Source organism: Oncorhynchus gorbuscha, linkage group LG10, assembly GCF_021184085.1.
Source record: "Oncorhynchus gorbuscha isolate QuinsamMale2020 ecotype Even-year linkage group LG10, OgorEven_v1.0, whole genome shotgun sequence".
Lineage (NCBI taxonomy): Eukaryota > Metazoa > Chordata > Actinopteri > Salmoniformes > Salmonidae > Oncorhynchus > Oncorhynchus gorbuscha.
Window position 1 is genome coordinate 40,484,217 of NC_060182.1, and position 26,844 is coordinate 40,511,060.

General features: G+C 46.3%; 1 protein-coding gene and 1 non-coding gene across 5 annotated transcripts in view; both read left to right on the forward strand.

The window, feature by feature from the left end:
- The window catches only part of LOC124046098 (rho guanine nucleotide exchange factor 25-like), a 132,756-nt gene that overhangs the window by 33,945 nt on the left and 71,967 nt on the right, over window positions 1-26,844 (forward strand). The window lies entirely within an intron of this gene.
- On the forward strand, window positions 8,701-8,772 carry trnag-ucc. The gene has a single exon. It is a non-coding gene; the product is annotated as a tRNA-Gly (tRNA).

Genomic DNA, 26,844 nt, shown 5'->3' on the forward strand with positions numbered 1-26,844 from the left:
AGTATGATCCCCAATCAGAGACAACGATAGACAGCTGCCTCGGATTGGGAACCACACTCGGCCAAAAACAAAGGAACAGAAAACATAGAATTTCCCACCCGAGTCCCACCCTGACCTAACCAAACATAGAGAATACTAAGGATCTCTAAGGTCAGGGCCTGACAGCAATACACTACCCATTCAGATTGACCCATTCAGATTGACCCATTCAGATTGACCCATTCAGATTGACTGAACATCACATCTCCACATGTGATCAAAGGTGTGACCCTAGAAGACGTCCTTCACAAAGTAATCAAATGAAAGAAGCGTGGTGTTTAGCAGGCACTAGTTAGCATCAAGCCGGCCGTGTGCATTTGGCCATAGGTTCTCATCGAAAATCACTGGAAATATCCTCATTGTTCATGCATCTGGGGGAAAAAACGTCTTGCATGGCGAATCCAACCCCGAACTAGATCAGGAATGAAACCTTTGCATGAGTCATCCGTGGCCTGAAAGAGGCTGCGCTCATGGGGATGGCAATCATACATATTTCACCTGTATTGTGATTGTGTATTTAAAAAAATATATATATGGTATTGCATTGTACCTATGTATTGTGGTGGGCCCGTACGTGGCTCAGTAGGTAAGAGCATGGCACTAGCAACACCAGAGTTGTGGGTTTGATTCCCACTGCAGTCACATACCAAAATGTGTGGACTGTTGTCGCTATGGATTAAAGGCTCTGCCACGTAAATGGCGTATTTTTCTTTTTTACAGCATCACAGAGCTGTATTGGCCAATGCAATTCTTTAGTAAAGCAGTTTAACTTAAAAGACCCCATCAACTTCATGTTGGATACATGTTCACAGCATAAGGGAGGCATTTCCTTCCTGTTTTGGGACTGTTTTTGGATTATTTGCGTAATGGTATTGTATGGATATTGTATTACTGCACGGTAGGAGCGGTAAAGATTTCGCTGCGCCCCGCTGTAAACCTAATCCGTGTGCGTGAGCGACACACTTTGATTTAATCTGCTGCCGCACATCTCTGATCTTGTCAAATGTCCGATTCTTTTGTTGTTGCCTCCTGTGAAGTGTAAATCACAGGCCCCATCATCACAGTACACCGGGGTGTGTACATCTGACTTGTTTTGTGTTTCTACTTCACAGACAGGCATTTTCATTACGTCGTTCTCGGATTCTGTAGTAGACAAAAACCCGTTGACCAAGTCAAATCTGTAGGTTTACCAAGCGGTTAAGTGATCATCAATTAAGGAAAAAGGAACAGTACAATTCACTCCAACAATAGAGGTGAGAATCATACCAAAAGTCATTTGAGTGTTGCATTGCGAAAGGAAAGGGCTTTATATGATCAGGTATCACATTGGGGGAAATGTATTTCTCGATGGAACACTGATTAAGTTGGGTGGAAAAGTGACCACGATCTTGTGCGTTGCACATAGTCAACATAGAATTTTGATCGGTTTTGCGTTTTGCACTCAGACTTGTTCAGATGTACGACGTACTTGGGAAAATTGCCTGCCTGGAGTGTCAGACGGATCGGGTTTGGCGTTTTGGGACTATTCTACTCGAATACATGTACGGTATTTTGAAACGATTTCAAGTACTGTTTGAATCCAGATCTGCTCTTTATCAAAGGGTTATGCAGAGAATGCAGCGGTACTACTACCCACCGAGGCTCAATCCCAGGGAGTCATCGGGAGCTTGTAAATCAGCGGGCTTCCTTTCTTCTTATTGCCTGGACATTCTCAGAAGGACACTCAAATACCTCACATGCCTGCAGTGTAATATCTAAACCGCGTGTAACGGATACACTCCTGCCTCATAGAGCCGAGCAGCAATGGGCAGACCAGCCCATCGACTTTGTTGTCAAACTATCCATCGTGCACATGTTTCATTTAGGAGTGAATAAATATGATTTTCATACTCCTCTGCTCCCTAATTAAAAATATGAGAAAAAAAATCAGTTGAATTGGTTTTTAGAACCCTTGACTTTTCCCACATTTGATTATGTTACAGCTTTACTCTGAAATGGATTACACTGTTTTTCTCGTCATCAATCCACAAAAAAATAACACATAATGAATGACAAATAAAATAAATATACATATAAAATAAAAAAACGGAAATATCACATTTATATAAGTATTCAGACCCTTTACTCAGTACTTTGTTGAAGCACCTTTGGCAGCAATTAAAGCAGCCTTGAGTCTTCTTGGGTATGACGCTACAAGCTTGGCACACCTGTATTTGGGGAGTTTCTCCCAGATAGATGGGGAGCGTCGCTGCACAGCTATTTTCAGACGGGGTCTCTCCAGAGATGTTCGATTGGGTTCAAGTCTAGGCTCTGGCTGGGCTACTCAAGGACATTCAGAGACTTGTCCGGAAGCAACTCCTGTGTTGTCTTGTCTGTGTGCTAACAGTTGTTGTCCTGTTGGAAGGTGAACTTTCGCCCCAGTCTGAGGTCATGAGCGCTCTGGAGCAGGTTTTCTTCAAGGATCTCTCTGTACTTTGCTCCGTTCATCTTGGCCTCGATCCTGACTATTCTCCCCATCCCTGCCGCTGAAAAACATCCCCACAGCAAGATGCTGCCATCACCATGCTTCACCGTAGGGATGGTGTCAGGTTTCCTCCAGACGTGACACTTGGCATTCAGGCCAAAGAGTTCGATCTTGGTTTCATCAGACCAGAGCATCCTGTTTCTCATAGTGTGCGAGTCTTTAGGTGCCTTTCGACAAACTCCAAGCTGGCTGTCATTTACTAAGGAGTGGCTTCTGTCTGGCCACTCTACCACAAAGGCCTGATTGGTGGAGTGCTGCAGAGATGGTTGTCCTTCTGGAAGGATATCCCATCTCCACAGAGGAACTCTGGAGCTCTGTCAGAGTGACCATCGGGTTCTTGTTCACCTCCCTGACCAAGGCCCTTCTCCCCCGATTGCTCAGTTTGGCCGTTCGCCCAGCTCTAGGAAGAGTCTTGGTGGTTCCAAACTTCTTCTATTTAAGAATGATGGAGGCTGCTGTGTTCTTGGGAACCTTCAATACCGCAGGAATGTCTTGGTATCCTTCCCCAGATCTGTGCCTCGACACAATCCTGTCCCGGAGCTGTAGCATTACAAAATGTGTAAAAAGTCAAGGGGTCTGAATACTATACAGTGAGGGAAAAAAGTATTGACCTCTGTGATAGCCAGCAAGGGTTTACCAAGTCATGTTTTGCAGAGGGGTCAAATACTTATTTCCCTCATTAAAATGCAAATCAATTTATAACACTTTTGACATGCATTTTTCTGGATTTTGTTGTTGTTATTCTGTCTCTCACTGTTCAAATAAACCTATCATTAAAATTATAGACTGATCACTTCTTTGTCAGTGAGCAAACGTACAAAATCAGCAGGGGATCAAATACTCCCCCCCCCCCCTCACTGTATAGGGGAAACAGTGCTATTTGGGATGCAGAGCAGAACAAAAATAGAATTACCTCTTAGTGTCACACATGTCCTAGAGGTGTAGGCTGAGGCGACGGGCTGAGATGTTCATCAGTACTGTATGTCAATAGAACCTAAGCTCCCCCCCCCCACTCCCTCCTCTCCTCCCCCCTTCCATTCCCCCCATCGACGGAGGTAGCTGCAATGCGGAAGTCAAACATTCAAATCGATGGAGCAATCTGGACCTCCTTTAACCTACATTTACATTTACATTTAAGTCATTTAGCAGACGCTCTTATCCAGAGCGACTTACAAATTGGTGCATTCACCTTATGACATCCAGTGGAACAGCCACTTTACAATAGTGCATCTAAATCTTTTAAGGGGGGGGGGTGAGAAGGATTACTTTATCCTATCCTAGGTATTCCTTAAAGAGGTGGGGTTTCAGGTGTCTCCGGAAGGTGGTGATTGACTCCGCTGTCCTGGCGTCGTGAGGGAGTTTGTTCCACCATTGGGGAGCCAGAGCAGCGAACAGTTTTGACTGGGCTGAGCGGGAACTGTACTTCCTCAGTGGTAGGGAGGCGAGCAGGCCAGAGGTGGATGAACGCAGTGCCCTTATTTGGATGTAGGGCCTGATCAGAGCCTGGAGGTACTGAGGTGCCGTTCCCCTCACAGCTCCGTAGGCAAGCACCATGGTCTCTATGCAGTCACCCAGCCAAGACACGACCAACTCGCCGCTTCCTAATCAATGCTTAATAATGGATGGATAAAATCAATGGGTTCCTTTAGCAGAGCTTGGCGCTGTTATGTGAATGTGCTGTGTGTGTGTGTGTGTGTGTGTGTGTGTGTGTGTGTGTGTGTGTGTGTGTGTGTGTGTGTGTGTGTGTGTGTGTGTGTGTGTGTGTGTGTGTGTGTGTGTGTGTGTATGTGCCTGTCATACGTAACCTGATAAGAACATCCAACCTGGCGATTTTTTTACTGGTTGGTAGCAACCGGGCAGGCCTGTAGCATTGCTAAAGTGTTTTGTTGTTTGACTGACTGGTGTGTGGATCCATGCCTGGATAGCTCATCTTGGCCTCTGAGAAAACAGAAGTCAGAAGTCATGGAGTCATTGAGCAACTGCAGCTCTGCTCCCTGCTACTCCTAGCCTCCCCCTGACCCCAACAATGGCCTTCTCCTCCCTAATTCAACCTCTGGAACCTTCTCCCTACTCTTACTTTCGCCCCAGAAATAAGAGGACTGCCTCGCATAACTGTGTGCGTGTGCATGTGCGTGTGTGTGTGTGAGATACGGTACTGGCTTGAGCAAATATGTACTGTATCTAGCTAGCTCTGTCACTGAGTGAGCCTTTTCCTGACATCCATATTGGTTATTTACAGTATGAAAACTCCCACGTAAAACGCGTCCTCCTCATACCATGGCAATGATTGTGGCTGTGGCGTAGCCTCCTACACACCGGATTGTGTTTGAGAAGGCCCACAGGTAATCTCAGCTGAACAGACACTGCTGCCAGGGGGAGAGAGAGAGGGAGAGGGAGGGAGACATGAAGTGGAGGAGAGGGAGAGACAGAGAGAGGGAGAGGGAGAGAAATATGAAGTGGAGGAGAGGGAGAGACAGAGAGAGAGGGAGAGGGAGAGAGATATGAAGTGGAGGAGAGGGAGAGACAGAGAGAGGGAGAGGGAGGGAGACATGAAGTGGAGGAGAGGGAGAGACAGAGAGAGGGAGAGGGAGAGAAATATGAAGTGGAGGAGAGGGAGAGACAGAGAGAGAGGGAGAGGGAGAGAGATATGAAGTGGAGGAGAGGGAGAGACAGAGAGAGGGAGAGGGAGGGAGACATGAAGTGGAGGAGAGGGAGAGACAGAGAGAGGGAGAGGGAGAGAAATATGAAGTGGAGGAGAGGGAGAGACAGAGAGAGAGGGAGAGGGAGAGAGATATGAAGTGGAGGAGAGGAGAGGGAGAGACAGAGAGAGAGACAGAGAGAGAGGGAGAGACAGAGAGAGGGAGAGGGAGAGAGATATGAAGTGGAGGAGAGGAGAAGGAGAGAGAGAGGGAGAGGGAGAGAGATATGAAGTGGAGGAGAGGGAGAGACAGAGAGAGAGGGAGAGGGAGAGAGATATGAAGTGGAGGAGAGGAGAGGGAGAGACAGAGAGAGGGAGAGGGAGAGAGATATGAAGTGGAGGAGAGGAGAAGGAGAGAGAGAGGGAGAGGGAGAGAGATATGAAGTGGAGGAGAGGGAGAGACAGAGAGAGAGGGAGAGGGAGAGAGATATGAAGTGGAGGAGAGGAGAGGGAGAGACAGAGAGAGGGAGAGGGAGAGAGATATGAAGTGGAGGAGAGGAGAAGGAGAGAGAGAGAGAGGGATAGGGAGAGAGATATGAAGTGTAGGAGAGGAGAGGGAGAGACAGAGAGAGAGACAGAGAGAGAGGGAGAGGGAGAGAGATATGAAGTGGAGGAGAGGGAGAGACAGAGAGAGAGGGAGAGGGAGAGAGATATGAAGTTGAGGAGAGGGAGAGACAGAGAGAGAGGGAGAGGGAGAGAGATATGAAGTGGAGGAGAGGAGAGGGAGAGAGAGAGGGATAGGGAGAGAGATATGAAGTGGAGGAGAGGAGAGGGAGAGACAGAGAGAGAGACAGAGAGAGAGGGAGAGACAGAGAGAGAGGGAGAGGGAGAGAGATATGAAGTGGAGGAGAGGAGAGGGAGAGACAGAGACCGAGAGAGAGGGAGAGGGAGAGGGAGAGAGAGAGGGAGAGAGATATGAAGTGGAGGAGAGGAGAGGGAGAGGGAGAGCGACAGAGAGAGAGGGAGAGACAGAGAGAGAGAGAGAGGGAGAGGGAGAGACAGAGAGAGAGGGAGAGGGAGAGACAGAGAGAGAGGGAGAGACAGAGAGAGAGGGAGGGAGATATGCTCACTGCTTTGTATGTTACCCCTGAGAGAGAGATTAGGACAGAGAATGTACCAGTCTGTACTAAGCCTCCACATCTGGGAGCCTCCACAATCCTCCTACACACCGGATTGTGTTTGCAAAGGGCCACAGGTAATCTCAGCTGAACAGACACTGCTGCCAGGGGGAGAGAGATATGAAGTGGGAGAGAGGAGAGGGAGAGACAGAGAGAGAGGGAGAGGGAGAGAGATATGAAGTGGAGGAGAGGAGATAGGAGAGAGAGAGAGAGAGAGAGAGAGAGAGAGAGAGAGAGAGAGAGAGAGAGAGAGAGAGAGAGAGAGGGGAGAGAAAGGGAGAGAGAGAGAGAAGAGGGAGAGAAAGGGAGAGAGAGGGAGAGGGAGAAAGGGGAGAGGGGGGAGAGGGAGAGGGGAGGGGAGAGGGAGGGAGAGGGAGAGGGAGAGGGAGAGGGAGAGGGAGAGGGAGAGGGAGAGGGAGAGGGAGAGAGGTATGAAGTGGAGGAGAGGGAGGGCGAGAGGGAGAGGGAGAGAGAGATGGAGAGAGATATGAAGTGGTGGAGAGGGAGGGAGAGAGGGAGAGGGAGGGAGAGAGGGAGAGAGAGGGAGAGAGAGGGAGAGAAAGGGAGAGAGAAAGGGAGAGAGAGGGGGAGAGGGAGAGGGGACAGGGGAGAGAGGACAGGGGAGAGGGAGAGGGAGAGAGGGAGAGAGGTATGAAGTGGAGGAGAGGGAGGGCGAGAGGGAGAGGGAGAGAGAGGCGGAGAGAGATATGAAGTGGAGGAGAGGGAGGGAGAGAGGGAGAGGGAGGGAGAGAGGGAGAGAGAGAGAGAGGGGAGAGAGAGGGAAAGTGGAGGAGAGGGAAAGAGAAAGAGTCTATGCCTGAGAGGGAGGCATGATAAAGGACTATTTATTACCCCACAGAGGGGTATACTCTCTCTCTCTCTCTCTCTCTCTCTCTCTCTCTCTCTCTCTCTCTCTCTCTCTCTCTCTCTCTCTCTCTCTCTCTCTCTCTCTCTCTCTCTCTCCACACAGTGCGTGTGAGTGTATGTGAGTGTATATAAGTCATGTGACTGCACGTTTGCATCTGTGAGGGTTTGGGTCTGTGTGCTATGAGTTGGCAATGAGTCCCCTGCAGCATTGCCCTAGCAGATGTTATTGGTCACATACACGTGATTAGCAGATGTTATTGGTCACATACATGTGATTAGCAGATGTTATTGCGGGTGTAGCAAAATGCTTGTGCTTTCAGCTCCGACTGTGCAGTAGTATCTAACAAGTAATATCTAACAAATTACACAACATATACCCAATACACACAAATCTAAGTAGTAATGAATTAAGACTATATACATATGGACGAGCGATGTCAGAGCGGAACGGACTAAGATACAGTAGAATAGTATAGAATACAGTATATACATACGAGATGTGTAATGCCAGATATGTCAACATTATTAAAGTGACTAGGATAGAGTAGAATAGTATAGAATACAGTATATACATATGAGATGTGTAATGCCAGATATGTCAACATTATTAAAGTGACTAGGATAGAGTAGAATAGTATAGAATACAGTATATACATACGAGATGTGTAATGCCAGATATGTCAACATTATTAAAGTGACTAGGATAGAGTAGAATAGTATAGAATACAGTATATACATACGAGATGTGTAATGCCAGATATGTCAACGTTATTAAAGTGACTAGGATAGAGTAGAATAGTATAGAATACAGTATATACATACGAGATGTGTAATGCCAGATATGTAAACATGATTAAAATCGATCAGTTTTCAACTCGAGAGATGGAGACGCATGGTATCCATCTCAATCCTCTGTACTGGCTTGTATTACACCCCCGCATCTGCAGTGAAAGATGGTGGACCTAGAGCAGTGTTTGTCAAACCATGAGACATACCTAGAATCGGTCTTCTTACAAAAACGCCTGTAGCTTCCGAACCGTTTGACCTACAACATCGTATGACCCCTCTCTGGAAAGGGGAGACCCTCACGAACACGGTGGGGTTTCTCTCTACGTCCCCCACAGTGTCAGGGGACTCGTCTGAAGTCGGAACCGTCTATGTGCCGACTTCTGTTTGTAGAATCCAAAATCTTTGGGCTACAAACTAATGTGACCTCACTTGTCACAATGTTCTCCGTTTTGCCCTACGTTCCCCACAAGTGTCACGTGACTAATCTGAAGGTAACTGGTACTGATTAAAATGATAGATTTTTAAAACCAGGGACCTCTCGCAAAACTAAGCCATAATCATACACCTATACCAACGATCCGTTTGGTCAAAGAATTTTAACTTTCCACAAAAATGACGGTCAAGATATGAATCGATGTCCCTATGTTGCGAGTGAGCAGCACATAGCATTGGTGGTATAGTGGTGAGCATAGCTGCCTTCCAAGCAGTTGACCAGGGTTTGATTCCTGGCCAATGCAGAACATGAGGGATTCATTAGTTTTATGGGCTGGATGTCATTTCAAGTGTATTACATTTGAGTCAATATCCTTGTTCGTGGAAGTCAGATTTGCTCCAACATTCTGCGGATTTTCTAAATGCTGTGCGACATTGAACCAACTGGTTTATATGACAATAGATTAGAAGTCCATCTCGTAAATCATTCAGCCACCTCGTCCTGCGCCCAAGAGGTGGCAGTTGGCTCTCCGACCTGTGTCCCACGATCTGCCTGTCAGAGCTTGTTAAAGGATCTGCAAAAGGGCTCATGCAGGATTTGAACCCGGGACCTCTCGCACCCCAACTGAGAATCATACCCCTCGACCAACAAAATGTTATGTTGCTTTCTGTAGCAATGACAGTGAGGATATCGATTGACGGTGTCCACGGTGCTTGGAAAGATTGAACATCATGTGAGCGTTTTGTGCTTTACTTGTGAGCATAACAGTCATCCACACTGTTGACCAGGCTTCAGTTCAAATCTTCTGTAGTTCATCTGCTGTGTCTTTCACATTCTGCCTCTTCTTCAGCCGCGACAGCAAACTGATGATGAGTGTTGACAAATGAACAAAGAACAAAATGAGATCAACGAATATTTTCAAAGAGAATATGATAAGATAAGACTTCAATAAGAATGGAACTCATTTATTTTTAGTCAATTGACGCATCAGTGCGGGAATCAAAGTAAATGAATGTAAAAAATACCCATTAAGTGACTAAGATACAATAGAATAGTATAGAATACAGTATATACATATGAAATGAGTAATGCCAGATATGTAAACATTATTAAAGTGACGAGTGTTCCATTCCTTAAAGGGGCCAGTTGATTTCTAGTCTATGTCTATAGGCAGCAGCCTCTCTGTGCAAGTGATGGCTATTTAACAGTCAGATGGCCTTGAGATAGAAGCTGCTTCTCAGTCTCTCGGTCCCAGCTTTGATGGACCTGTACTGACCTCGCCTTCTGGATGATAGCAGGGTGAACAGGTCGCGGCTCAGGTGGTTGATGTCCTTGATGATCTTTTTGGCCTTCCTGATTAAACTCATATATCTACTGGGTGAAATACCACAGTGTGACATCACAGCAGCAAGATTTGTGACCTGATGCCACAAGAAATGGGCAACCAGTGAATAACAAACACCATTGTAAATACAACCTATATTTATGTTGATTTATTATCCCTTTTGAACTTCAACTATTTGCACATCATTACAACACTGTACTGTGTATATACACAATATGACATTTTAAATGTCTTTATTCATTTGGAACTTTTGTGAGTGTAATGTTTACTGTTCATTTTTTAATTGTTTATTTCACTTTTGTTTATTATCTATTACATTTGCTTTCGCAATGTAAACATATGTTTCACATGCCAATAGAGTCCTTCAATTCAAATTTAATTGAGAGAGAGAGCAAGAGAGAGACAGAGATGGAGACAGAGAGACCGAGAGAGAGACAGAGACAGAGACAGAGAGACCGAGAGAGAGAGAGAGAGACCGAGAGAGAGAGAGAGAGACAGAGAGAGAGACAGAGAGAGAGACAGAGAGAGAGACAGAGAGACAGAGACAGAGAGAGAGAGAGAGAGAGAGAGAGAGAGAGAGAGAGAGAGAGAGAGAGAGAGAGAGAGAGAGAGAGAGAGAGAGAGAGAGAGAGAGAGAGAGAGAGAGAGAGAAACAGAGAGAGACAGAGAGAGACAGAGCGAGAGAGAGAGAAAGAGAGAGAGAGACAGAGAGACCGAGAGACAGAGACAGAGAGAGAGAGAGAGAGAGAGAGAGAGAGAGAGAGAGAGAGAGAGAGAGAGAGAGAGAGAGAGAGAGAGAGAGAGAGAGAGAGAGAGAGAGAGAGAGAGAGACAGAGAGAGAGAGACAGAGAGAGAGAGAGAGAGAGAGAGAGAGAGAGAGAGAGAGAGACCGAGAGAGAGAGACCGAGAGAGACTGAGAGACAGAGAGATAGAGACAGAGAGACAGAGAGACAGAGACAGAGAGAGAGAGAGAGAGACCGAGAGACCGAGAGAGAGAGACCGAGAGAGACTGAGAGACAGAGACAGAGAGACAGAGAGACAGAGACAGAGAGACAGAGAGACAGAGACAGAGAGACAGAGACAGGGAGACAGAGGGAGAGAGAGACAGAGAGAGAGACACAGAGAGAGACACTGCTTACCAACTTACCAACAATTACGAGTTGTGCAAGCCGCCTGATCTAGCAAGCTTACATGGATGTTCGCTACAAGATAGTACAGCGGTAATCAGTCCGGTAATTATGAGGGAAACAATAACTAGAGCAACAATAATCACCTCTGTCTCACACTCCACAGCCCCTCCATCTGCTCTGGGTACACACTGTAACTCAATGACCCAGCTAGCCTGCTGTGTTCCCTCTGAGGACAAGACAGCCCTGGAGCTCTACTGTCTCTACACTACTATATACCGTCTCTACACTACTATATACTGTCTCTACAGTACTATATACTGTCTCTACACTACTATAAACTGTCCCTACACTACTATATACTGTCTCTACACTACTATATAATGTCTCTACACAACTATAAACTGTACTGTCTCTACACTACTATATATTGTCTTTCTACACTACTATATACTTTCTCTACACTACTATACAATGTCTCTACACTATAAACTGTCTCTACACTACTATATACTGTCTCTACACAACTATAAACTGTCTCTACACTACTATATACTGTCTCTACACAACTATAAACTGTCTCTACACTACTACTATATACTGTCTCTACACAACTATAAACTGTCTCTACACTACTATATACTGTCTCTACACTACTATAAACTGCCTCTACACTACTATATACTGTCTCGGCACTACTATATATTGTCTTTCTACACTACTATATACTTTCTCTACACTACTATACAATACACTCTACACTACTACTATACTGTCTCTACACTACTATATACTGTCTCTCAACACGACTATATACTGTCTCTACACTACTATATACTGTCTCTACACTACTATATACTGTCTCTACACTACTATATACTGTCTCTACACTACTATATACTGTCTCTACACTACTATATACTGTCTCTACACTACTATAAACCGTCTCTACACTACTATATACTGTCTCTACACTACTATATACTGTCTCTACACTACTATATACTGTCTCTACACTACTATATACTGTCTCTACACTACTATAAACCGTCTCTACACTACTATATACTGTCTCTACACAACTATAAACTGTCTCTACACTACTATATACTGTCTCTACACTACTATATACTGTCTCTCTACACGACTATATACTGTCTCTACACTACTATATACTGTCTCTACACTACTATAAACTGCCTCTACACTACTATATACTGTCTCTACACAACTATAAACTGTCTCTACACTACTATATACTGTCTCTACACAACTATAAACTGTCTCTACACTACTATATACTGTCTCTACACTACTATAAACTGCCTCTACACTACTATACACTGTCTCTACACTACTATATACTGTCTCTACAGTACTATATACTGTCTCTACACTACTATAAACTGTCCCTACACTACTATATACTGTCTCTACACTACTATATAATGTCTCTACACAACTATAAACTGTCTCTACACTACTATATACTGTCTCGGCACTACTATATATTGTCTTTCTACACTACTATATACTTTCTCTACACTACTATACAATGTCTCTACACTACTATATACTGTCTCTACACTACTATATACTGTCTCTCTACACGACTATATACTGTCTCTACACTACTATACACTGTCTCTACACTACTATATACTGTCTCTACAGTACTATATACTGTCTCTACACTACTATAAACTTTTTCTACACTACTATACAATGTCTCTACACTACTATATACTGTCTCTACACTACTATATAATGTCTCTACACAACTATAAACTGTCTCTACACTACTATATATTGTCTTTCTACACTACTATATACTTTTTCTACACTACTATACAATGTCTCTACACTACTATATACTGTCTCTACACTACTATATATTGTCTTTCTACACTACTATATACTTTCTCTACACTACTATATACTGTCTCTACACTACTATATACTGTCTCTACACTACTATATACTGTCTCTACACTACTATATACTGTCTCTACACTACTATATATTGTCTTTCTACACTACTATATACTGTCTCTACACTACTATATATTGTCTTTCTACACTACTATATACTTTCTCTACACTACTATACAATGTCTCTACACTACTATAGACTGTCTCTACACTACTATAGACTGTCTCTACACTACTATAGACTGTCTCTACACTACTATAGACTGTCTCTACACTACTATAGACTGTCTCTACACTACTATAGACTGTCTCTACACTACTATATACTGTCTCTACACTACTATAGACTGTCTCTACACTACTATATACTTTCTCTACACTACTATACAATGTCTCTACACTACTATATACTGTCTCTACACTACTATATACTGTCTCTACACTACTATAGACTGTCTCTACACTACTATATACTGTCTCTACACTCTACATTTCCTTCAACTAATGTGAACCCAATGTGAATTCAAGCAGACATTTCACTTTGTCTTTGTCTTTAGCTGAAAAGTTCTGTGGAATAAAATACAATATTTCCTTAAGTTGATGAGTTTTCGCAAATCCAACCAGTTTTCCACGTTGATTCAACGTCGTCGCGTAGAATTTTGGGGTAAAACATTTTTGGGCACAACGTTGATTCAACCAGTTTTTGCCCAGTGTGTATTGAGGAAGCTACTCTGAAAATACAGTTTAACAAGCTACCAATTACTTCACACTGGAAGAAGTTAAGCTACACACAAAGCTACCTTGAAGAAACATATAGTTTACTGAACTTAAGAGACACGTTGAAAAGTAATTCCCTACATCCAAACTACTTTGTGAAAAGTTATCATATGTAAATCTGAACTGTCAAAGACTACACATGGCAACAGATCGCTCTGGAGTCAGATATCATAATGTACCATTTAGCCTATTCAACACAATAACAATGTTCTGTTAGTGTGTACGTAGTGTGTACCAGTGGTTAGCTACATCACTACATGGCTAAAGTATGTAATTAACTACTAAAAACACTACCAAGATTTGAATGTAGTCCAACTACCACCAAGTTACAGCAAAATGTTATTCAATCATCAGCTTATAAGGTCTCGTTCCACAGGACATTTTGGAAAAAGACGCCGAAATAGCAGAAATTGAACGTATGCCAGAGCTACTTCAGACTGGGTTGTGTTCAGTAGTGAAATATATTTTTAAACTGCCGGCACCCCATCCCCTTTCCTCCCTAACTCCCTCTCCCCGCTCTGTCTCTCCAACAAATCTCCCTCATGTGTTTCCTCTCCAACTCTGTTCCCTCGCTCACGTGCACACGCACACGTGCACACTCTCCCGGCTCCCCCAGCGGGTTGGATAAATAGCCCAGTCTGAGATTCAGGCAGAAAGTCTTATGATTTGCCTGAGAGGAATGTGAACATCAAGTGGCGCATCAAGATCATTCTTGGAGGCATTCTCTCTCTCTCTCTCTCTCTCTCTCTCTCTCTCTCTCTCTCTCTCTCTCTCTCTCTCTCTCTCTCTCATACAGTCAGTGAACCTAGCACTAATAACTTCTTTCCCCTCCTCAGTCTTTTCTCTTTTCTTCACAGTTCACCCCCTTCCTTCTCTTTCGCTCTACTAAACCTTACCTCTTGCTCTCTCCTTCTCTCCTTCTCTCCCTTTCACCTCTCCTTCTCTCCCTCTCTTCCTGCCGGCTGTGTTTGTAAGCATGCGGAACAGAAGATCGAGGGAAATGAGTGATGAGACACAGGAGGGCATTCCGCACCTCGTCGAGAAAGAATCTCCACGAGAGAGAGAGAGAGAGAGAGAGAGAGAGAGAGAGAGAGAGAGAGAGAGAGAGAGAGAGAGAGAGAGAGAGAGAAAGAGAGAGAGAAAGAAAGAGAGAGAGAGAGAGAGAGAGAGAGAGAGAGAGAGAGAGAGAGAGAGAGAGAGAGAGAGAGAGAGAGAGAGAGAGAGAGAGAGAGAAAGAAAGAGAGAGAAAGAAAGAGAGAGAAAGAGAGAGAGACACACAGAGAGAGAGAGAGTAAGGTCGACGAGAGAAAGAAAGAGAGACCGAGACAGAGTTATATAGGAAGGAGGGAAAACGCATTCTGGACATTCCATGCACCTTCAAATTGAGCCCAGCCCGTCTGTCGTCCTCCCCCAGGACTTAGCCTTACCCTGCCTGTAGCTTGTGCAATGATGCGATTAGCACATACCCGGCTGGGCAGTTGGCGCACGCCGTGCTTCCCTCTTCACCTCGTCACAACACACCACCGTTGTTCCTCTCTAAGAGCATCTGAATATTGGTCTGCGTCCACGTTGAGCTGAAGCTCATGACGCCTGGAATTTGGTCCTGTGATTATTTGCCACAAGCCTGACTACGTGGCTGTGTGTGCGGCGTTTACACTGTGTTTCTTCCAGTTTAAATCATGGGATACTTTCCCTGTCTAAGTGAATCATTGGGGAAACACCATTGGGTTGAGTGCAAAGTAACACTCACGGAGTCTGGGTGATGTTCCAGACAGTTTCCCCTGGAGAATCACGTGCTGGCGAACTGGCAGAGGAACGTTCCATAAGAACAGAGAGCAAACACAGATAGCACAGAAACGACCTAACAGCTCCGTGAGTGTGTGTGTGTGTGTGTGTGTGTGCGTTACTTAGTCTATGGTAAATGGACTTTACTGTCCCCAAAATAAAGCTGCTGCCTGTCCCTGATTGATTGACCATGAGACCTCTGTCTTGGCTGTGTCTGGAAGAGTAAGACAGTCAGACCTTGCTTTAACCAACAGTAGTTGGTTAGAAAACCGTCAGAGAAAAGGTCACAGCTGGTAAACCAACGGTCTGCATACGACAGCACTTCCTCGTCGGCCGAGACAATAAGAACCGAGCCTCTGAGAACAGTGACACTGCACATTAATAAACCCTCCTCAGTGTTTTTGTTTCGCTCACTTGTAGCTATGATCGGCTCTGTCTGTTTGAATAGATCTCTCTATTCAGAACTCATTTCATCGTTTATGGCAACGGCTGTAAGGGTATCTGTAAAATACGGCGAGTTCAAGGCCTTTACCTTGATCTGAGAATCTGACCGAAGAGAGATAGAGACATATGCCGGCAGGTACGCTGAGACTATGGAAGGAACACTATGTCAAGCCTTTGTCACAGAATGTAAGGAGTCTTAGAAGTGTTTGTTCTGTGGCTTATGGGATATCTGGTGTATGCATGAGTACTGAATGACTGTTAATGGTGCACTCTCTCTCTCTCTCTGTCTCTCTCTATATATACAGTGGGGCAAAAAAGTATTTAGTCAGCCACCAATTGTGCAAGTTCTCCCACTTAAAAAGATGAGAGAGGCCTGTCATTTTCATCATTGGTACACTTCAACTATGACAGACAAAATGAGAAAACAAAATCCAGAAAATCACATTGTAGGATTTTTAATGAATTTATTTGCAAATTATTGTGGAGTCCATTTTTCTAATTTTGTCTGTCATAGTTGAAGTGTACCTATGATGAAAATTACAGGCCTCTCTCATCTTTATAAGTGGGAGAACTTGCACAATTGGTGGCTGACTAAATACTTTTTTGCCCCACTGTATACTGTATATATATGCATTCCTCTCTCTATATATATATATGTAAATATCTCTCTCTCTCTCTCTCTCTCTCTCTCTCTCTCTCTCTCTCTCTCTCTCTCTCTCTCTCTCTCTCTCTCTCTCTCTCTCTCTCTCTCTCTCTCTCAAGGCCCATTCCATGTCTTTATGACAGCTTATATTGTGTGTGCATGTACCTTAGTGCGCCTGGCTTTAGTTGCTACGGCAACGGGCGTCAGTAGGAATGAGTGTGTGCGTGTGTGTGCGGGTGCGTGCGTGCGTGTGCGTGCGACAGCCATGGGTAGGAATGAGAATATGCGCTCGGAGACAATCATTCAAAGTAACAAGAGAGACTTACAAACCGTACGCGCTTTCATTGTATATCACCCCCTGTACGGAGGGCATGGAGCCAATACCAAACACACTGTACCACCAAGGCTTCTGTCTTTTGGCTCATTCTACACTATTGTCCACCTTTAAAAACAACTGGATCACCATAGACTTCAAATAGAATGTGAACCTCATCAGTTTCAACGGAACTAAATCGTCTAGAGAAGGTCATGGGGCCTTGTGCAAAAGGCTGCTGCCTGTACCAATGACTGAGGATGAAGTGGAGAGAATGGTGTGCTTATATATTACCCATGGCCTAACCTTTGAGACAATAACAGGTCCTTCTGCCATACAGGTAGATGACAGGAGGGGAGTATTCATCTTCTCACAGCCAAGGGTCAGGGCCTCAAAGCAGGCATCAGGGCCAAGGCGTCTACCTACCAGGTCTGGCCCTGAGCCCACAGCCAGCTGCCATATGGAATCACACTCTCCTGTCATCTCTCATCAGGAGCTCCTGTCATCTCTCATCAGGAGCTCTGGTCATCTCTCATCAGGAGCTCTGGTCATCTCTCATCAGGAGCTCCGGTCATCTCTCATCAGGAGCTCCGGTCATCTCTCATCAGGAGCTCCGGTCATCTCTCATCAGGAACTCCGGTCATCTCTCATCAGGAACTCTGGTCATCTCTCATCAGGAGCTCTGGTCATCTCTCATCAGGAGCTCTGGTCATCTCTCATCAGGAGCTCCGGTCATCTCTCATCAGGAGCTCCGGTCATCTCTCATCAGGAGTCATCTCTCATCAGGGTCATCTCTCATCAGGTGCTCCGGTCATCTCTCATCAGGAGCTCCGGTCATCTCTCATCAGGAGCTCCGGTCATCTCTCATCAGGAGCTCCGGTCATCTCTCATCAGGAGCTCCGGTCATCTCTCATCAGGAGCTCCGGTCATCTCTCATCAGGAGCTCCGGTCATCTCTCATCAGGTCATCTCTCATCAGGAACTCCGGTCATCTCTCATCAGGAGCTCCGGTCATCTCTCATCAGGAGCTCCGGTCATCTCTCATCAGGAGCTCTGGTCATCTCTCATCAGGAGCTCCGGTCATCTCTCATCAGGAGCTCCGGTCATTTCTCATCAGGAGCTCCGGTCATCTCTCATCAGGAGCTCGGTCATCTCTCATCAGGAGCTCCGGTCATCTCTCATCAGGAGCTCCGGTCATCTCTCATCAGGAGCTCCGGTCATCAGGATCTCTCATCAGGAGCTCCGGTCATCTCTCATCAGGAGCTCATCAGGAGCTCGGTCATCTCTCATCAGGAGCTCCGGTCATCAGGAGCTCCGGTCATCTCATCAGGAGCTCCGGTCATCTCTCATCAGGAGCTCCGGTCATCTCTCATCAGGAGCTCCGGTCATCTCTCATCAGGAGCTCGGTCATCTCTCATCAGGAGCTCCGGTCATCTCTCATCAGGAGCTCCGGTCATCTCATCAGGAGCTCCGGTCATCTCTCATCAGGAGCTCCGGTCATCTCTCATCAGGAGCTCGGTCATCTCTCATCAGGAGCTCTGGTCATCTCTCATCAGGAGCTCTGGTCATCTCTCATCAGGAGCTCTGGTCATCTCTCATCAGGAGCTCTGGTCATCTCTCATCAGGAGCTCCGGTCATCTCTCATCAGGAGCTCCGGTCATCTCTCATCAGGAGCTCCGGTCATCTCTCATCAGGAGCTCCGGTCATCTCTCATCAGGAACTCCGGTCATTACCATTCAAAATGAATGCCTCAACTTGACGTTTATCCCCCCCAGTAGAAAATGTGACATACGATATATCCCCCCTGTTGAATACTGAAGTCCAACCGTGAGAACTTGTTGCTCCACTACCATCTAGGTGTCTGGGCCCCATCACCACCACCACCCACAGGACTGAGAGCCTGGAGTAGAGCAACGATACAACATGTGTATATGCTCTCATCTTTACAATACTCACACAATGAGTGATTGCACCCTGCAGGTCTCACATTATCACAGAAGCAAGTCCGTAGCGTTGATTTATCTACTGTCTGAGCCGTTGACTGATTTGTACGTTCGATACTGATCAATAATGCTTACTCCGGGGGCACAGCATAGAGAAAAAGAAGGTTGAGTTGGGGATGTCGATAGCATGGCTACGATGTTGAACATCAGCTTGTATGCAGCCTGTCTACCGTAACACAAAAACGGGACCAAATTAAGGCGGCCATGAAAAGACAGTGAAAACTGAATAGGGTTTTCAGCTCCTGCTGTTGACCCCAATAGGTCAGTTGCTAATGTCTCAGTGTGTGTGTGAAACGTCTGTGTGGTAATATCTGCAGTGGCGTGGCAGCGGAAATGCAGGTTGATGGTGCCAACCCAGCAACAGGCCAGCAGATAGTCTTTAATAGTCAACCCAGCAACAGGCCAGCAGATAGTCTTTAATAGTCAACCCAGCAACAGGCCAGCAGATAGTCTTTAATAGCCAACCCAGCAGTTCATAGGCCAGCAGATAGTCTTTCATAGTCAACCCAGCAGCAGGCCAGCAGATAGTCTTTAATAGCCAACCCAGCAGCAGGCCAGCAGATAGTCTTTAATAGTCAACCCAGCAGCAGGCCAGTAGATAGTCTTTAATAGTCAACCCAGCAGCAGGCCAGCAGATAGTCTTTAATAGTCAACCCAGCAGCAGGCCAGCAGATAGTCTTTAATAGTCAACCCAGCAGCAGGCCAGCAGATAGTCTTTAATAGTCAACCCAGCAGCAGGCCAGCAGCCAGTCTTTAATAGCCAACCCAGCAGCAGGACAGCAGCCAGTCTTTAATAGTCAACCCAGCAGCAGGCCAGCAGATAGTCTTTAATAGTCAACCCAGCAGCAGGCCAGCAGATAGTCCTTAATAGTCAACCCAGCAGCAGGCCAGCAGATAGTCTTTAATAGTCAACCCAGCAGCAGGCCAGCAGATAGTCTTTAATAGTCAACCCAGCAGCAGGCCAGCAGATAGTCTTTAATAGTCAACCCAGCAGTTCATAGGCCAGCAGATAGTCTTTAATAGTCAACCCAGCAGCAGGCCAGCAGATAGTCTTTAATAGTCAACCCAGCAGCAGGCCAGTAGATAGTCTTTAATAGTCAACCCAGCAGCAGGCCAGCAGTTAGTCTTTAATAGTCAACCCAGCAGCAGGCCAGCAGCCAGTCTTTAATAGTCAACCCAGCAGCAGGCCAGCAGCCAGTCTTTAATAGTCAACCCAGCAGCAGGCCAGCAGCCAGTCTTTAATAGTCAACCCAGCAGCGGGCCAGCAGCCAGTCTTTAATAGTCAACCCAGCAGCAGGCCAGCAGCCAGTCTTTAATAGTCAACCCAGCAGTTCATAGGCCAGCAGATAGTCTTTAATAGCCAACCCAGAAGCAGGCCAGCAGATAGTCTTTAATAGTCAACCCAGCAGCAGGCCAGCAGATAGTCTTTAATAGTCAACCCAGCAGCAGGCCAGCAGATAGTCTTTAATAGTCAACCCAGCAGCAGGCCAGCAGATAGTCTTTAATAGTCAACCCAGCAGCAGGCCAGCAGATAGTCTTTAATAGTCAACCCAGCAGCAGGCCAGCAGATAGTCTTTAATAGCCAACCCAGCAGCAGGCCAGCAGATAGTCTTTAATAGTCAACCCAGCAGCAGGCCAGCAGATAGTCTTTAATAGTCAACCCAGCAGCAGGCCAGCAGATAGTCTTTAATAGTCAACCCAGCAGCAGGCCAGCAGCCAGTCTTTAATAGCCAACCCAGCAGCAGGACAGCAGCCAGTCTTTAATAGTCAACCCAGCAGCAGGCCAGCAGATAGTCTTTAATAGTCAACCCAGCAGCAGGCCAGCAGATAGTCTTTAATATTCAACCCAGCAGTTCATAGGCCAGCAGATAGTCTTTAATAGTCAACCCAGCAGCAGGCCAGCAGATAGTCTTTAATAGTCAACCCAGCAGCAGGCCAGCAGATAGTCTTTAATAGTCAACCCAGCAGCAGGCCAGCAGCTAGTCTTTAATAGTCAACCCAGCAGCAGGCCAGCAGCCAGTCTTTAATAGTCAACCCAGCAGCAGGCCAGCAGCCAGTCTTTAATAGTCAACCCAGCAGCAGGCCAGCAGCCAGTCTTTAATAGTCAACCCAGCAGCAGGCCAGCAGCCAGTCTTTAATAGTCAACCCAGCAGCAGGCCAGCAGCCAGTCTTTAATAGTCAACCCAGCAGCAGGCCAGCAGCCAGTCTTTAATAGTCAACCCAGCAGCAGGCCAGCAGCCAGTCTTTAATAGTCAACCCAGCATCAGGCCAGCAGCCAGTCTTTAATAGTCAACCCAGCAGCAGGCCAGCAGCCAGTCTTTAATAGCCAACCCAGTAGCTCATAGGCCAGCAGCCAGTCTTTAATAGTCAACGAAGCAGCTCATAGGCCAGCAGCCAGTCTTTAATAGCCAACCCAGCAGCTCATAGGCCAGCAGCCAGTCTTTAATAGCCAACCCAGCAGCTCATAGGCCAGCAGACAGTATTTAATAGTTAACCCAGCAGCTCATAGGCCAGCAGACAGTCTTTAATAGCCAACCCAGCAGCTCATAGGCCAGCAGCCAGTCTTTAATAGCCAACCCAGCAGCTCATAGGCCAGCAGACAGTATTTAATAGTTAACCCAGCAGCTCATAGGCCAGCAGACAGTCTTTAATAGACAACCCAGCAGCTCATAGGCCAGCAGCCAGTCTTTAATAGCCAACCCAGCAGCTCATAGGCCAGCAGCCAGTCTTTAATAGCCAACCCAGCAGCTCATAGGACAGCAGCCAGTCTTTAATAGTCAACCCAGCAGCTCATAGGCCAGCAGCCAGCAGCTACCGTGCTTTACAGTGGCTACAGTTTATTATCACATTTCCAGACATCCACAACAGTAGTGCCCAAAGATAAATGATGACAAGATACATTCCTCCGACTCACAGGCCCACTCTTGCTGTATCCATTTAGCAAAATCTGTGTTTGAAAATCGTGATCATCGCCAGTTGAAGTCTACATCACACACAACCTGTCCCAGTCTGAGATGAGAGTACCTTGTCAAGACATGTGGTTTGGTTTGGGTGAATCATGGTTCAAGATGATGCGCTGTGTGTGTGTGTGTGTGTGTGTGTGTGTGTGTGTGTGTGTGTGTGTGTGTGTGTGTGTGTGTGTGTGTGTGTGTGTGTGTGTGTGTGTGTGTGTGTGTGTGTGTGTGTGTGTGTGCGTGCGTGCCGGGACTCGTAGATGCACGTGCTGTCATCAATGGGATGAATCATGCATCATATAATTAGACCCTCTCTGTGACCCTCTCGGTTTGACTAACCTCTCTTCGATGTTCTCTCTGATTAGCAATGGGCCTTGGTACTCTCTTTTCAATACAGAAGTGATGACAAGCTACGTCTGTCTGATGACAGTACTGTAGATAGCATGAGCGCTCTCTTCATTATGCGAGTCATGATAGGCTCCGTATGATGATGGGAGAGAGTCTACGATGATGACGGGCGATGGGTGCATTTGAAATGGCATGCTATTCCGCGCAGTGCACTACATTTGGACATTTGCGTGTTTCCATTCCAGCCTGTAAAGGTTCTGTGTACAGCCAGGTCACTCAAGAACCACTTTGAAATCTAACGTCCGTCCAGGTACCCAGGTACGTCAGGAGATGCCTTTAAAACCAGCCACGAGGGGCAATGGTGAGCCCTACTACCATCATGTAGACTTGGGTTTTGCTAGGCTTGGGTTTTGCTAGGGCGATTTGGATGGGGGCGGCGGGTGGGTGTTAGCCCCGAGCTCCAGCTCCGAGGGTTGCGTGTTTGATCCCAGACATAGACACTTGTTTAAAAAAAAATTACGTTTGAACACAATCCCAAACCTTACCTCTTAACTTAACCGTTCAGAAATAACGCTGAGCCGGGTGATTTTGTTGTTGTGTATGTCCTTTAGCTCTCTCTCTCTCTGACTGGCAGAGACGTTTTACAGTGTGATTCTGAGAGAGATCCCAGCACGCCAGGGTCAGGAGAAGAGGAGAGGAAGAGAGGAGGAGAGGGGAGAGGAGAGGAGGAGAAGAGGGCCAACCCAGTCAATGAGTGGCCTATCTGACTGAGTCGGCTGGGGACAGGAAATCACTGTTCACCTCCTTGGCTGGCTCGCTCAGCTGGCCGTCTGGCTGCACGCAGCCTCCCAAGCCCTCTCGACAGCTCTCGTGCACACACGCATGCGTCCACATTCAATCACACGCCGACACACTAGACAAAGGCCGAAAGGAACACACACTATACTGCAATCAAAGTGGGACTCAGTGCACAGTGGGCTTGGCGCACCTGTCTGAATGTACACATGGGTATGGTCGTGGACATGCCATAGGTGTGTGTTCTCCTGCCCCGACTGCCCTGTGGGATGTCCTTGCCATGGCCAGCCTGAGCTCCAGGTGGATCTGCAGCAGAGAGAGCCCTCTAGGTCTTCCCCCTCCTCCTCGTCCCCCTCTTTTCCATCCTCTCTTCTCTTCCCCTCCTCCTCCTATTTCCCTATTCCTCGTTCCCCTCTTTTCTTCTCCCCTAATCTTCTCCTCCCCCTCTACCACATCTTCCTCCTACATGACCTCCTCCTCCTCTTCCCTCACTCCCTCCACCCTCCTCTCCCACTTGCCTCCTCATTTTTTCTCCCCTCCTCATCTTCCCTCTCCTCCTCCCCTCCTAGTCAACCACATAATGTTTCAATTTCACCCTGCCTGGTATTGCTGACCTCCCCTTCACCCCTTACCCCTTCCCTTCCTCCTCCCATGTTTCCCCCGGCCCTACTCTAACCTCCTTTATTTACTGCTCAAATTAATCATTGCCTCACTCTCCTCTTCCCCATCGATCTCTCTCTCCTCCCTCTCTCCTCCTGTCCATTTAGACACATGCAGGAACACATTTGTCCTCGGATCCTCCAAGCGCGCTACTAACAGAATGAGGGGATGCAGGGATACCTCTGGCGTGTGTGTGTGTTAGTGTGTGTTTGTGCGTATATGTACGAGAGAGAAAGAGAGAGCATCAGGAGAGCCACTAACTATAAATAGAGAACTCTGTAGGTGGTTAGCCACCGCTATTTCCAAACCACTGAACCACAGGCCAAGACAGGTCTCAGTAAATCACAGGGACTTCCTGGGTCGTGTTCAATTGGTTTGAAAACAGATGGAAATCACTCTAAAATGGAGTGAAACAGGGCGACAGCGCAACAGGCTTGGTCTATGTGTTTCCTCCCTCTCTCAGCCTGTGGGTGTGCCAGGCGCAGTGGGGTGAGAACAGTATGTGTGTGTTGGGGTTATAGTGCTGGTCTCAGCATCTTTGGGTCTGGCTGAACAGGGCAGAGCTGGCGTGGGCTGTAGAGGTGGTTCAGAGGTCTCTCAGGGCACGTCCAGCCAGCTTGACCACGCTGCAGTAACGAGGGGTTACCTAGCCAAGGGGAGAGGATGGAGCGAAAAGGGAGACTGGGGGGATGGAGGATGGGAGCGAGGGAGAGGGGCCGAGGAGGGAGGCTGAGGGCAGTGGCGCTGTGGGCGAGGGTGCAATGCGGAGGACGGTGTAAAGGAGAGAGGAAGAGAGAGGTGGGGCAGAGTGAGAAGGGAGGAGGAGGGGGTAGGAGGAGTGAGAAGGGTATAAGGGAGTAGTGAGAGAGGGAGAACAGCCAACTGCCAGCTCTCATTAAGAAAAGGAGCACAAAAATAATCAACGACTCTGGGCCAAGGGCATAAACAGGAGGGCAGACACCAAAATAAACCGACTGCAATCAGGGCCTGAGTGTGTATGTGTGTGTGTACGTGTGTACTTGTTTTCCTATCTTATCAGGACCCCAATGTCCTGACAAGTCACCCGAGTACACCTTTCCTAATATCGAGGAAACCCCTGACAAGGTAGGAAAACAATAAAGTTTTTTTCATGTCCTGAATTTGTTCAAATGCTGTTTTAAGCTTAACGGTTACATTTAGGGATTTAGGGTTAAGGTCAGAGTCAGGGTTAGGTTGATGGTTTTTGGCATTAGGGTTAGGGGTTAGGGGAAATAGAATTTTTAATGGTCAAACATTTTTACTCCCCAAAAAATGTCACAAAAAAATGAAATCTCTGAGACAGTCAGCTCCATATGTCCCAGAGACCCCAGGGTTGTCTGACGACAAGGAAATAATCTCCTTGAGGTTTTGTCCATCAGAGGTTACTCCTTTGTGACTCAGGCCAGTGCTTTCAGGATGTCTCCCTATGCCTCTCTGTCTGTCCTTTCATCTGTCAGTACGTCTGTCCGTCTGAGAACGGCCCCAGCCCCACCCCTCTGCCTGATGGGAAGAGTGTCCATTTCCTCTTTTCCTCTGAGTGTGTGAAATGTCATCTGCAATCTAGGGGGCAACACTGGAGAGGTAGAGGAGAAGCTGAGAGGAGAAAAGAGGGAGAGAGAGAGAGCAGAGAGAGAGTGTTAGAGAGAGAGAGAGAGAGAGAGAGAGAGAGAGAGAGAGAGAGAGAGAGAGAGAGAGAGAGAGAGAGAGAGAGAGAGAGAGAGAGAGAGAGAGAGAGAGAGATTTATTTACTTTTATTTATTCATAGGAGCTCAACTGAGACCAGTGTCTAATTGACGACAAAACTTCCATCAACACAACAACAATATAAAAACTACAAAGACAGCTATAAATACATGACATCAGGTTAACAAGTTATAATAGTCAATTGAAACAACTGCACACTTCTTTTACACTGCCCTATCGGCTCCAGGGACTCCAGGTGTAATTTGTTTTGTAAAGTATTCCATAACTGTGGTGTGTTAAAACTAAAGGCAGATTTACCTAACTTCGTGGAGACAAGCGGGACCTCAAGTTAACCAACCCTGTGAATGGGTTTGGTATCTCATGTTTTAATACTTCAACAGGGAAGTGGAAGCTTGTGGAGCAGAATTTTCTAAACGAGAAGGGAGTCATGTGATCTACTAGGCTTTTGTTGAGGTCTAGCCGACCTTCTGATACAGGGTGCGGTGACGAGTAGTAAAAACTGTCACATGTAAGGAAGTGAAGGGCGCTATGGTAGACGGCATCCAATGGTTTAAGAGTAGTGGCTGCTGCATTCGGTTAAATGGTTTCACCATAGTCAAGAACTGGCAGGAAAGTTGACTGCATAATCTACTTCCTGATGTTCATGGAGAGGCAAGATTTACAGTATTAAAAAAAAAGAATCCCACTTAGCTTTTTAAGTAGCTCATCGGTATGTTTTTTAAACGTTAGATCTTCTATCAATCCAAATGCCCAGGTAATTGTATTAGGCGGGAACCTGATCGATGAGAGAGCCATCCAATGAGTGTATATGTCGGTCATCTGAGAAATTGAGACAACTATATATATTTCGTTTTTGCCCGCATTTAAGTGCAAGTTTAAAATCAACAAGGGCTTTCTGTACTGCAACAAAACCAGATTGCAGCTCTAACATAGCTTGGTCAACAGTCGGTGCAATTGCGTACATAACCGTATCGTCTGCATACAGATGAACAATACAGGATTTAATACATAGACCAATATTATTTACAGAAACAGCCAAGAGAACAGGTCCTAATACGGACCCCTGTGGTACACCTTTCCTAATATTGAGGAAACTAGACTTTACACCATCAGAAAGCACACGTTGTGCACTGTCTGTCAGATAGCTCGTAGACCATTTGCAAGACTCCTTATGCAGGCCCATTTCAGACAGAATGGGTAGGGAATACTCAACGGTGTTGAATGCCTTGGGAAGTACTATAAACAGAGCTGCACAATGTTTAGGCAAATTTAACACGGCATCTAAAACAAGCATAGCGGCTGAAACAGTGCCTTTATGTACGGGGAGGACTGCCGCTTTCCAAATCTTAGGGATAACACCAGTAGCAATAGTTAGGTTAAAAATACAGGTTAAAGGTTCAACAACGGGTGGGGATAGTGAGCTGTAGTAAGAAGGGGTCAAGTGGATCAGGCCCCATGGATTTTTGTTTTACAACGATCTTTAGCAAGGCACTTAAATGCATCGCGGACATCAAATGGTTTAAATGGAA